Source organism: Pan troglodytes, chromosome 6 (genome assembly GCF_028858775.2).
Source record: "Pan troglodytes isolate AG18354 chromosome 6, NHGRI_mPanTro3-v2.0_pri, whole genome shotgun sequence".
NCBI classification, from domain to species: Eukaryota; Metazoa; Chordata; class Mammalia; order Primates; family Hominidae; genus Pan; species Pan troglodytes.
In genome coordinates, this window is record NC_072404.2 from 158,603,485 (window position 1) to 158,617,780 (window position 14,296).

Consider the following 14,296-nt stretch of genomic DNA (forward strand, 5'->3'; position numbering starts at 1 on the left):
GCAAGAGTGGGCAACCTTGCCTTGATCTTGGCAGGAATAGCTGTCAGCTTTGAGCTATGAGCTTATCATGTGATATATGGCCTTTATTATGTTGGGGCAAATTCTTTTTATACATAATTTGTTGAAAGTTTTCATCATGAAAGAGTGTTGAATTTTGTCAAATGTTTTTCTGCATTGGCTATGATGATAACTTTTATTCTACATTCTCTTAATGTAATGTATACATTTATTGATTTGCATAGGTTGAGCTATCCTCGCATCCCAACAATAAATCCCAGTTGATCATGGTGTTTTCAATGTGCTACTGACTTCATTTTGCAGTGTTTTGTTCTGGATTTTTGCATGTATGTTCATCAGGGATATTGGCCTGTAGTTTTCTTTTCTTATGGTGTCTTTGTCTGGTTTTAATATCAGGATAAAGCTGACCTCATAAAATTAGTTTGGTACTGTTTCTTCTTCTATTTTTTAGAAGAGTTTTTAAAGGATTTTGTTTATCTTATCAATTTTGTTTATCTTTTCAAAAAACAAACTGTTAATTTCATTGATTAAGTTGTTGTAAAATATTTTCTATTTTATTTATTCCATCTCTAATCTTATTATTTCTTTCCTTTTATTAACTCCAGTAAAAACTTAGTTTAGGGCTTAGTTTGTTCTTCTTTTTCTAGTTCCCTGAAGGGTAAATTTAGGTTTTTAATCTGAGATCTTTTTTTTAATGTAGATGTTTATCACTGTAAACTTCTCTCCTGCTGCTTTTACTGCATCCCATAAGTTTTAGTATGCTGTCTTTCCATTTTATTTGTCTCAAAGTAGTTTTTTTAATTTTCCTTTTGATTTATTCTTTGAAACATTGATGAAAGAAATTGAAAAATCACAAATAAATGAAAAGACATTTCTTCATGTTCATGGACTGGAATAATTAATGTTGTCAAAATGTCCACAATATCCAAAGTGATCTACAGATTCAATGTAATCCCATCAAAATTGCAATGGCATTTTTATAGAAATAGAAAAAAATCTAAAATTTACGTGGAACCATAAGATGCCCCTAGTAGCCAAAGCAGTCTTGAGCAAGAAGAAAAAAAACAGAAGGAATCACACTTCCTGATTTCAAAATATATTAAAAAGCTATAGAAATCAAAACAATATGGCAGTGGCATAAAAACATACATATCAACCAGTGGAACAGAATGAAGTTCCCAGAAATGAATCCACGCATTTACAGTAAACTTATTTTTGACAAGAAGGGCAAGAATATACAATCAGGAAAGGATAGTATCTTCTTCAGTAAATGGTGTCAGAAAACTAGATACCCACATACAGTAAATAAAATTTGACCTTTATCATACACCATACCAAAAAAATCAACTTAAAATAGGTTAAAGATCTAAATGTAAGACCTGAAACAATAAAATTCAAAAAAAAAAAAGAAAGGCAAACCTTCTTGACGTTAGCCTTGACAATGATTTTTTGGATATGACACCAAAAGAATAGGCAACAAAAGAAAAATAGACAAATGACATTATATCAAATTAAAAACTGCACAAAAAAGAAAACAATCAGCAAAAGGGACAAGGCAACCTATTGAATAGAAGAAAATATTTGCAAAAGATATAGTTGATAAAAGACTAATATCCAAAACATAAGGAAGTCCTACAACTCAATAGCAAAATAATAGCCTGATTCAAAAATGGGCAAAAGATTTGACTATACATTTCTTAAAACATCCAAATGGCCAAAAGGCATATGAAAAGGTGCTCAACATCACTAATCATCAGGAAAATGTAAATAACAATGATATATCATGTTAGAATGGCTGTTATCGAAAAAGAAAAAGTAGCAAATGTTGGTAGGATGTGGAGAAAATGAAACTCTTATAGACTGTTGGTGGGAATGTAAATTTCTACAGGCACTATATGGAAAAAAAGTATAGTTGGTGGAAATGTAAATTGGTACAGACACTATGGAAAAAGATCCCAAAAAATTAAAAATAGAACTACCGTATGATCCAGCAATCCTACTTCTTGATATATATCCAAAAGAAATGAAATCACTATCTCTATGAAGTATCTGCACTCTTATGTTCATTGAAGCATTATCCATAAAAGCCAATACTGAAAACAACCTAAGTGTCAATTGACGGATAAATGGATAAAGAAAATGCAGTATTTATCCGTGTGTGTGTATATATAATATATATATGTATGTATGTATATATGCATACCACACACATACACTCACACTCAGTGGAATATTATTCAGCCTTATAATGAAGGAAATCCTATGACAGGCAACAAAATGGATGAATCTTGAGGATATTATGCTAAGTGATGTAAGCCAGACACAGAAGAACAAATACTACATGATCCCACTTATATTAGAAATCTAGAACAGTCAAACCCATGGAAGCAGAGAGTAGAGTAGTGGTTACTAAGGACTGAAGGAAGGAAGAATTGAGAAAATTTGGGTCAAAAAGTACAAAGTCTCAGTTATACAAGATGAGTAAGTCCTAGAGATCTGCTGTATAGCACAGTGCATATAGTTAACAATCCTGTATTGTATACTACTTTCAAACTTGTTAAAAGGGAAAGTCTTATGTTAAATATCCTTATCACAAAAAAGAAGGAGGGAAAAAACTTTTAGAGGTGACAGTTATGTTTATGGCATTGTTTATGGTGATGGTTTACATAGGTATATACTTGTCTTCAAACTCATCAAGATATATACATTAAATATATACACCTTTTAGTATGTCAGTCACACCTCCAATTTTTAAAATCGAATGCATTTTATTTTCTTATTATCCATCATTGACTCAGTAGCATTCAAGAGGTTGGGTTTGTAATAATTCTACTCAGTTGCTTTATTTTATGTTGTTTGGATCCCTCCTCCAAAAAATATACACGTATGTTTTACTGTCTCCTCATAGTAACTCAGCTTTGTAATCACACTACTACCAAGTAGATGTAATCCACTTTTTTTGCTCCAGGAGCACCGTTTTCAAAGCCCTTTATCCTCTTATTTCAGTCTCAACAATTGTGCCCTAATCCTGACTCACATTTGGAAATTCCTTTGCTGAATGTCTGAATTATATCCATTGACTATTTTCTAGATCTTATATCTTACCCTTCATTTATTTTCTCACTTTCTTACTGGAACACATCCTTAAGCAATTCCCTCAGAAAAGTGACCTGAGAACGTAAACTCTCTCAGTCCTTGAATGTTTATAATATTTTTATTTTGCCCTCATTCTTGATTGGTAGTTTTGTTGAGTATATAATTTAGGTCTAAAATAATCTCCCTTAAGAACTTAAAATACATTTCATTATCTTCTAAGATTCCTTGTGTATTAGTCCATTCTCATGCTGCTATGAAGAAATACCTGAGACTGAGTAATTTATAAAGAAAAGAAGTTTAGTTAACTCACAGTTCCACATGGCTGGGGAGACCTCTGGAAACTTATAATCACGGTGGAAAGCACCCCTTCATAGGTCAGCAGGAGAGAGAATGAGTGCAAGCAGGGAAAATGCTAGACGCTTACAAAATCATCAGAGCTTATGAGACTCACTCACTGTCACGGGAACAGCATGAGGGAAACTACCCCCATGATCTAATCATTTCCCACCAGGTCCCTCCCATGACACATGGGGATTATGTGAACTACAATTCAAGATGAGATTTCGGTGGGGACACAGAGCCAAACCATATCACCTTGTTACAAATTGTTAATCTGAAAGCAATGTGTCTTTTTCATTTGTACATTTTCACATTCTTTTTCTCTAGAAGTTTTTAGGGTCTTCTCTTTATTTTTGGTGATTCACTAGTATTGTACAACTTCACATAACAGAAATCTAGCTACAGTGACCAAATAATGACTAATATTTTTAATGTAACATGAAGTCTAGAGGCTGGACAAAATGCTCCACACAGTCATGAAGGACCTAGGATCCTTCCTGTCCTACCAATCTTTTCTTGTCGCTTACTCTCTTGTTCATTGTCACAGATGGCTTCTCCACAATGAGGCATCACATTTTTTTTTTCCACACAGGCTCACCCTCTGCCACCCAAGTTGGAGTGCAGTGGCATGATCTTGGCTCACTGCAGCCTCCACCTCCTGGCTCAAGCAATTCTCCTGCCTCAGCCTCCCAAGTAGCTGGGACTACAGGGATATGCCACCACGCCCGCCTAATTTTTGTATTTTTAGTGGAGACAGGGTTTTGCCATGTTGCCCAGGTTGGTCTTAAACTCCTGGGCTCAAGAGATCTGCCCACCTCGGCCTCTCAAATGCTGGGATTATAGACATGAGCCACTGCACCCAGCCAAGGCATCGCATCTACATTTAGAAGTGATGGTTATGTTTATGGCATTGTTTATGGTGATGGTTTACATAGGTATATGCTTGTCTTCAAACTCATCAAGATATATACATTAAATATATACACCTTTTAGTATGTCAGTCATACCTCCAATTTTTAAAATCGAATGCATTTTATGCAGACAGGCAGAGCTGGGTCACATGGACACCCCTGCAAGGAACTCTGTACGATAAATGATTTTTCATTGTGCACACTTCCACACTAAACAAAATTGATGTTTTTTTCAGGAGAAAGGGGAGAATGAACATGTCTTAGTAAATTTGTAGTGAATGTTCCACTTGATGAAAATTTTGTAAGACCAACTCTGGGCTTACCAATTAAAATAACATGTTTTTTGTCAGCACTGAAATTTTTTCTTCTATTTAAAAAAAATAATAATGTTTTTCCCTCCATTGTCTCTAACTTCACTACCTAAAACTTCTTTCAGTCAGATCTTAGACCTCCTGGGTTAAACAACTGTGTCTCTCATTTTTTCCTTTATCTTTTTCATGATTGAGTTTTGCTCTGAATTCTGACAGATTACCTTGACTTCATCTTGTTTTTACTATAATCATATATTACCTGGATGTAATTTTAAATCATACTTTAAATATCTGAAAGCCTGTTGTGTCTTTTTTACTTTGTTTTTAATTGGCATTTAACAATTATTCATATTTATGAGGTACAATGTGATATTTTAATATATGTATAAATTGTGTGATCATCAAATCAGGATATTTAATATATCTATCTCCTCATACAATTATCATTTCTTTACAGTGAGAACATTCAAAATTTTCCTATTTTGATGTTCGTTTTGTTTGTTTGTCTGTTTGTTGGTTTGTCTATTGCACAGGCTGTAGTGCAATGGTGAAATCTTGGCTCACTGCAACCTCTGCCTCCCAGGTTCAAGTAATTCTCCTGCCTCAGCCTCCCAGGTAGCTGGGATTACAGGCATGCATCACCACGCCTGGCTAATTTTTGTATTTTTTTAGTAGAGATGGGGTTTCACCATGTTGGTCAGACTAGTCTTGAACTGACCTCAGGTGATCCACCCTCCTTGGCCTCCCAAAGTGCTGGGATTAAAGGCTTGAGCCACTGTGCCCGGCCTTTCTAACTATTTTGAAATACACAACATTGTTAACTAACATAGTCACCCTACTGTGCAATAGAACACCAGAACTAATTCCTCCTATCTAACTGTAACTTTGTAGTCATTGACAAATCTCTCCCCATTTGCCCCCTAATCTCACTATCTTCCCCAGCCTCTGGTAACCACTATCCTGCTCTCTACTTCTATGAGATCAACTTTTTAAGATTCCACATATTGGTAAGATCATGCAGTATTTGTCTTTTTGTGCCTGGCTTATTTCACTTAAAATAATGTTCTCTAGGTTTACCCATGTTGCCACAAATGATAGTATTACAATTTTTTTTTTTTTGAGATAGAGTCTCACACTGTTGCCCAGGCTGGAGTGCAGTGGCGCAATCTCGGCTCACTGTAACCTCTGCCTCCTGGGTTCAAGCAATTCTCCTACCTCAGCCTCCCAAGTAGCTGGGATCACAGGCATGCACCACTACACCGGGCTAATTTTTGTATTTTTAGTAGAGACAGGGTTTCACCATGTTGGCCAGGCTGGTCTCGAACTCCTGACCTCAGGCAATCTGCCCGCCTTGGCCGCCCAAAGTGCTGGGATTACAGGTGTGAGCCACTGTGCAGGCCGTATTCCAATTATTTTTTATGTCTAAATAGTATTCCACTGTGTATATATAAAACATATTTTCTTTCTCTATTTACCCATTGGTGAACACATAGGTTGATCCCATATCTTGACTCTTGTAAACAGTGCTGCAATAAACATTGAGAGTGCAGATACCTCTCAGTGATTTCCTTTGGACATATACTTAGTAGTGGGGTTGCTGGATCATATGGCTAGTTCTATTTTTAACTGTTGAGGAATTTCCATACTGTTTTCCATAATGACTTACTAATTTACATTTTCACCTTCTCATTTCTTAATTGTTTATTTTTAATAGCATCCTTCTCTTATTTTATGGAGGCAATATCTTCTGTGCCTCCTCTAAGGACACAAGCTTAAATTTTTTGTCTTCTTTGATCTTTATTTCTTCAGGGGTAATTCACTCTTGGTGTTTAGCTTGGTCTTTCTCTTTCAGGCTGTGGATTTTGTTCCTATTTCTGATCATCCTTGATTAGTAATTCATGAAGGAAAAGGAAAGGCTGTTTTGGGTAAGTAGGTATCATTCTCCAGTAGAACGGTCCCCTGAATGGAAAGGCTGATTGGAAGCTCTCTTTTGTAACTGGGCCACCTTGACAGGCTGGCTCCTCTTTTAGGTATGTGGGTGTGGAATCTGACATTAGCCTGGAAATTCAAAATGCCATAATAAAAAAAGGGTTTAATCTATGTGCAAATATCTGCACTTGAAGCCCTAGTTCTTCCTTGGAAATGTATTCAATTTTTCTAGAAAAGAATTCTCAATATGAAGGTTTTCGATGGTTCTGTATGCAGTGGCAAGGAAGGCATTGGAAGGCATCAATGATGCAGCTATATGGCAGACAGAATTTTAATGATAACTCTGGCTTTTGCGCAATGTCTCACTCCTGCTATCCAAAGCTAGGAATCCGATAGCCAAGGCCCTCCAGGCTTCTAGCAGCCTGATCAGCCACCACATTCCCAGAGGCCCATCACATGCATATTCTGAGCATCCTTTACTCCACTTCATTTACAATATGCTTTTTCTGATTGTCCACAACCAAGAAATAGGATGAAATCTCCAGTCTGCTCTTGGCCATCCTCATTCCCTTCTCTTTAGTGTTATGATATTTTTTTCTCTATGGAGTCTCAGAAGAAAGGGAAGTAGTGAACACATTATTTAAAAAATCAAATCAAAATCTTATACATACTTTTTTTTATCATACAAGAACCTCTGGGTCTATTTCAGAAGCTTAATATTTGGTGCCCAAAATATTTTATCCTGGACAATCTTATATTGCACAAATCTTAATTCAGAGTCATAGAAGTCCCCCAAACTGGCTTTTTAAGCTGGTGCATAAACCCCATTGATGATAGTCTTATCCTATTTTTGTTTATGCTCATGTGCTTTCTCACCTGTTAAGAAACTTGCTAATTCTATTATGCGACTCTCTGGCAAAGCTTATCAAAGCTTCAAATTAATTAAGCAGTGGCAGCTCCCAATTTCCTTTTCTTACTGGCAAAAATTTGTTTCATAGAAAATGTCCAGAAAGCTTAAGTTGGTAACAGCTGATTGTTGACCTGGAAATAAGAGGTCTTCATCAATATGTTAAGTGGTCAGGATACTTAAAGAAAAACATCTATGTGAGACTTCTTAGCATGCACTCTAGGCAAATACTTGCTGTCCTTCACCATTATTTCAGGATTTTTTTTCCTAAAAGCATAAGAACAAACACATAAACGATAAAAGCAGAATTTAGGCCAACTCTAGCTTGCCTGCCAAGTAGGTAAGATGCGGTGGCAGAATACTGGCTACACTTGTGCCTGTATCACCATGGAGACCCTACTCTGACCATCAAGTAATGGGATTCTAATGAGGAATGCTGCTGAACAACAAGCATGGCTGAGCACAAAGACAGAGCTGCTGGCATTGGAACATGGGGGTGAGCAAGAAAGGGGCAGCCCAAGGGAGAAGAAAAGGTGACACTGAACGTAGGTGTCGTGATGAGAAGAAAATAGGTTGCAGGTGGTGACTGCCTGGAGACCAGCCCAAATCACCTTCCACCTTTACGTGGAATCCAGGCTCAAAGCAGGAGGGACAAACTTGAGTGGGATAAATGTGACAGGAAATGAGTCAGTTTGCCCAGAATATGTTTTTACCTATGAGGTGGATTGCATGGGATGGGGGAGGGGGGCTTGTAGGCAGGAGGGGGTGCATGGAAATTAAACGAATTACTTTCCTAATGTGCATTGTTGTTTTTTTTTTACACAATTGGTTCACAAAATAAAAAATTAATCCTTACTTTATGTATGAGCTCATCTGGGATTTTGAAATAGCCTCCTGATGCACATCTGTACTTAGACCAATTCTAAATCCTGGACTCGAATTTTGAGTAAAATCATCTCCAGGCAAGAGCCAGGACCAGTGAGAGCTGAGAGGCTCAAGAAGTGATGAGAATAGATTAGATGAACCCTCACTGCTGACATCAGAATTAGAAATGAATTATAACAAGGCTGAGTTTCAAAGAGAAATGCCCAGGATGGGGCCAGGATGCACCTTTCTCTCTCTCCATACAAGCTCTCCCTGAGGGGTCTCCTCTATTCTAAGTGCTCAGGTCCCCTCACAAGCCAATGGCTTCCAAACTTGTGTTTATCTCATCTCTTGCTCTTGATCTCCAGGCCTCTCTACCCACCAACAATCCCTTCTCCTATATATATATTTTTGGGCCCAAATTTTTGCTAAATGAATTGTTCTGGCTCTAACTATCCTCTCCTTTGCAAATGAGAGGTCTTTCATTCTAAGAATTATCATGGGCTGGCATTTGTAGCTGACATTGAAAATAAACCTCCCCCCGCCCGGAACTGCCTATAAGATGTGATTTTCTGAAAACCTGCAGGCCTTGGGAATGCAAATCAGAGAAAGATCCAATTGTCACCAACACTTACCAGGGAACACTGCCATTTGCATCTGCACTCCAGATCCCCGGTGGCTGCAAATATATCAGTGGCTCATTCAAACCAGAGCCCAGGCATAGATTGAAAGCTTGAGTGGAGGTGGATTTGGAAAGAGGAATGAAAAGGACAAAGCTCTGGAAACTGGGGGGAATGAGTCCGTGTCACTGCCAAGATGGAAGGGTAGGCAGTGCATTCCCACATGTCTGACCCTAAGATTTCAAATTTCATTAGTAGCATCTCCTTTAGCTCAACCTAACTGCAAGGAGAACGAGAAATACAAGGAAGTCCCTGCCGTGTTTGGGGAGCATTTTTATCTCTGCCCCAGCATCTCCCATTTTCTGCTGAACTAAAAACCTTTCTCTTTCTCAAGATATGTGGAAAAGGAAAAGGAGAAATAAGGCATATCTCTTACTTTAGTCCTTCATTTTTCTGGCTTCCCAACTCTCCAACTCAGACTCGCTCTGACCCCCAAGTCAAATATGGCAGGTAGCACTGCCTTCTTTAGGGGTCTTCCAGATTATGCTACCACCACCACCACCACTCCACTTTTCAGAAACATGTGGGTTTCCACTTGTCAAAAATAAAACAACCCTCTTGATCATTATAGACTTGGGGTCTTGGCTAGAGAACAAATGAAAACAGAATTAAGAACAAAGAGGCGGGGCATGGTGGCTCAAGCCTGTAATCCCAGCACTTTTGGAGGCTGAAGCAGGTGGATCACGAGGTCAGGAGTTCGAGACCAGCCTGGCCAACATGGTGAAACCCCATCTCTACTGAAAATACAAAAATTAGCCAGGCGTGGTAATACTACTACTAATAATAATACTAATAATAACAAAGAAAAGCAAATAGTTAAGTATTTAAACATTTTGAATTCCATAAATATTGATCAAGGACCACTATATACCTAGATTCTTTACATTTAATATTCACTACACCCATCCAAGTTCCAGGCACCTTACAATGCACACATTTGCAAGCCACAGCCCAGCACAAAGGGCACTCCCTAAATGAGAGCAACCACAATCCCTCCTGAGAATCGCACAATGTAGAGATGCACCCTCTCTCCCTTTGAAAAAATACGACCATGGAACATAAGGCTGATCACATCAAATATAGGAACAGAGGAGGGAGGACTCGCTGCTGGAGGGAGATAAAGCAAGTAGTCCCAATGCAGACAGTAAATGAAGGTGGCACAGGGCTCTCTGGCGTTTGTTGTATTGATGCGCCCAGCGAAAGGAAATTTGGCAGCTCTTTAGAGGTAATCTGCCTTACAAGGGACTGTGAACTGACTGGCAAGCAACAGAGTTGCTATGCCATCATCATGGTCACATTTGTTACCCTCACTTGCGGAGGAAGAACAGTCACATTCCTCTCCACCGCAAATGTCCAAAGAGATCTGGCACCAAAGAAGACTTCCTGCTTTCCTGCCACAGCCCAAAGCCTCAGAGTCCCCCACAGATTTCACTTCCTCCATAACCTCAGATGCCATTCCTTGTAGTAAATCCATGTGATAGTGCACAGAAGCACACACACACAGGGAGGTCTTCATTTCTTTCCTCCCTCTTTCCCTCCCTCATTCCTTCTCTTCCTTACCTCCTTCCTTTCTTTCCACTTGTCTTTCTTCCAACTTCCTTCCCTCAACCAATTTATTTATTGGTAGCCTAACATATGGACAGGCATATCTCTTTAATTTAGAAAATAAGACTTTACTACATGCAATTTAAAAGTAAAATGCACCTGTCCCCAAATAAACAGGGACAAATACATGGAGAGAGACAGAATTCAGCTTCAGTTGCATACTTCTGCCCACCACCTGAGCAAAACATACAGCTACACAGGTTCTTTCCTTTGTCAGATAATTCTAGTAACTTTTTGGCATGAAGATAGCATGCACCCACAGAGGTAAGTATATAAATGCTGTCTTACTTCCAATATCTGCAGTGAACCTGGAGTAGAGCTTTCACAGTTCAATCCTATTTAGGAGCTAGAGACAGGTTAATTCTGTTTAACTCTTATCACTCCTCCCTCCCTCCCACCCACCATGTCAGTCTCTTATGTGGCTCTTCTCTCTGGACCTGAAGCTCTGTTGAGGATTGAGCCCAGTTCTCCAGCTTTGCATTTCCCTCAGGCCCTATACTAATGTGGGAGGCACAAAATACCTATGTCTTATTGCATTATCTTCATGACCTGCTGCACTTTATCCTGAATATTCCATTCCATTCAAACAGATATTCCAACATCTTGTTCCCTTCATGTAACACACAACCATTTTTGGTGCTCCATAATCTTCTATCCCCCCAATGCCGTCCCCCCCGCAAAGAAACAAAAAAACAAAAACAAGCAAAAGACCCAAATCACTCTATCTCTTTTTATGGAAAAATTACAACCAGAATATATTTGCCACTTTTTAATTGTCGACCTAAACAGGTAAACTCTGTAAAATATTTGCAGAGATTTATTCCGAGCCAAGTATGAGTGACCGTGGCCCATGACACAGCCCTCAGGAGATCCTGAGAACATATGCCCAAAGTGGACAGGCTACAACTTTGTTTTATACAGTTAGGGAGGCAAAAGACATCAATCAATATAAGATGTATATTGGCTCAGTCCAGAAAGGTGGGACAACTGGAAAGGGGTGCTTCCAGGTCATAGGCAAATTCAAAAATTTTCTGATGGACAATAGGTTGAGTTATTATCTACAGGCCTGGAATCAATAGAAAGAAATGTCTAGGTTACAATATGGGGTTGTGGAGACCAAGGTTTTATCATGCAGGTAAGCCTCCAGGTAGCAGGCTTCAGAGAGAATAGATTGTAAATGTTTCCTATCAGACGGAGAGTCTATTAGTCTTAAGGTCTGTGTTGATGTTAATACTGGTCAGTTGGGCCTGAATTCCAAAAGGAAGGAGGATGTAATGAGGCATGTCCGACTCCCCCTTTCTATCATGGCCTGAATGCGTTTTTCAGGTTAACTTTACAATGCTCTTGGCCAAGAGAAGGGGTCCATTCAGATGTTGGGGGGCCTGGAATTTTATTTTTGGTTTACAGAATTCTTAAAATGGTCTTCAAAATTATATATAAATAGGGCCGGGCACGGTGGCTCATGCCTGAAATCCCAGCACTTGGGGAGGCTGAGAAAGGCAGATCACTTGAGCTTAGGAGTTTGAGACTAGCCTGGACAACATGGCAAAACCTTGTCTCTACAAAAATTAGCCGGGCATGGTGGTGCCTGTGGTCCCAGCTACTCGGGAGGCTGAGGTGGGAGGATCGCTTGAGCCCAGGAGGCGGAGGTTGCAGTGAGCTGTGATCACGCCACTGCACTCCAGCCTGGGTGAGAGAGCTAGACCCTGTCTCAAAAAAAAAAATGTATATATATATATATATATATATACACACACACACACACACACACACACACACATATATATTTAAAAAACCAAAATTATATATAAATATATTTTTTAACTATATCACATATAATAAAAAGCCATAAGTAATTCTGGTTTTAGATTTACAATTTCCACTCAAAGTTTTAGTGTTTGAGTAACCTGTCCTACTATGTTCCTGGATCCCAGAAAAGTGAAGGACTCAGGATGAAGGCTCACCCAGCGACGAGGGGAGAAACTTGGGTTTAGACGTTTGATTGGTGTCCTCAAGAAACCCAGGAAAGTTCCCTGGTTACAGCTTTAGCGTTTAAGCAAGCCATCCATTTACAAATTGGAAGCATTTTTAAGTTTGATTGCAGAGAGGCAAGCTGTACCTCTCTCCCTTTGGTGGCCACATGCCCCAGCATTTTCTGCCAGCACAGATTTAAAATATTATCTATGTATTCTTCTCTCACAAGAAGGCTGGTGGCTCTCAGTCCAGGTCTTTCCACTTTTCTCTCACACTTCTCTCTTATCTCCTTCCTCTACTGCCTTCCCCAAACATCTAGGTAACAGAAAAACATCCAGTGGTCCTAGGAAAAGAAAAAAAAACCGTGGGCTTCCCAAGGCACCACCTCTCAGTCTCCTGGTACCGACTGGCACAACTCCCAGCAACCTCACCCTCTCTAGGAAGACCTTCACAGTCCATGAGGTGGCTTCATAGAATTTTGAAATCCCCTCCCCTAAAATCATCTGGTTCCAGGTTTATTCAAAGAACTGGATTCTACAAAGCACCATGAAGCATGACTTTTTCTCTTTCCATCACTGCCTTTGGTTTTACTGTTTAACAGCTTTCTTCTGCGTTTAAGAGCAACCTTTCAGGTCTAGACATGTCAGAAATCAAAACAACATTATTTTTAGGTAAAAGATTAAAAAAAAGGTTCAGTCCTATTGCAATCAAAACTGTTATCTCCCATCTCATTTTAAGGTGCTCTCCCTCTCTCCTGCAAGGCCTGGGCCACAGAGCTTTACCCCAGTTCCAGCAATGAGGATGGATCCGATAAAATCTCTTTTCCTCACCTTCCTTTCCCTGCTTGCTCAACTGCTGCCAGTTTCTGGAGGCAGGAAGGGAGGGAAGAGGAAAAATTTAGGTAATTACTTAACTAGTTCTGGTGCAATGTGGCTACTCAATGCCCTCTAGTTGACATGTGCCCAAATACTAATGAAGCGGGAAAAATTCCCTTATTCCCTTTGCAGATTATGCCACAGGGGTGTGGCTCGATTCTTCGGTGCCCTGCTGCTCAAACCCCTAGCCGGAACATGCAGATAAGCAGGTCTTGGGGAGCTTTTTTGGGCTCCAACCACACAGCAGCATCTAGGGTTGAGTGTTTACAGCTCCCAAAGAAAGCCCCAGTGGGTGTGTGTTACAGTTTACTCTTTGAGCTTTGCCGTCTGCAGGCAGCTGGTGTTAAGCAGCTCAATTAGATCCCTTGCCTTATTGCAAGGACAGAGGGCTGTCTGTATCCTGAGTTCTTGTCCCAGGGTGCTGGGAAAATCGAATCACGTGGGCTTGGAGGATGGGTGCAAGGTTTTATTGAGTGGTGGAGGTTGTTCTCAGTGAGGTGGATGAGGAACCAGAAGGGGATGGAGTGGGAATGCAGTCTTCCTTGGAGTCGGGCTGCCCAGCAGACAGACTCTCCTCCGACTGCCCCCAACCGAATGCCACGCCGTCCTGCCCTAGATGGTGTGCCGGTGTCTGCTGGTGTCTGTCAGTGTGCTCTTGTGCCCCTCTGCTCCTCTCAACGTCCAGCCACTTGTGTCTGTGTCCGCTTAAGGTCTTGGGCTTATATGGGTACAGGATGGGGGGCGTTGTGGGCCAAAAGGCAACTTTTGGGGCGCAAAAACAGAAATG

At 39.8% G+C, this 14,296-nt stretch overlaps 1 protein-coding gene across 3 annotated transcripts in view; it reads right to left on the reverse strand.

Annotated features, from left to right (window-relative positions):
• The window catches only part of KEL (Kell metallo-endopeptidase), a 350,942-nt gene that overhangs the window by 258,243 nt on the left and 78,403 nt on the right, over positions 1–14,296 (reverse strand). For 2 of the 3 annotated variants that reach the window (XM_063815704.1, XM_063815703.1), the window contains exon 1: positions 3,425–3,554. The exons of the other annotated variant lie outside the window; for it this stretch is intronic. The gene's annotated coding sequence lies outside the window, so the exon portion shown is untranslated. Of the gene's footprint in view, positions 1–3,424; positions 3,555–14,296 lie in introns of those variants that run through there. 3 annotated transcript variants of the gene reach the window in all.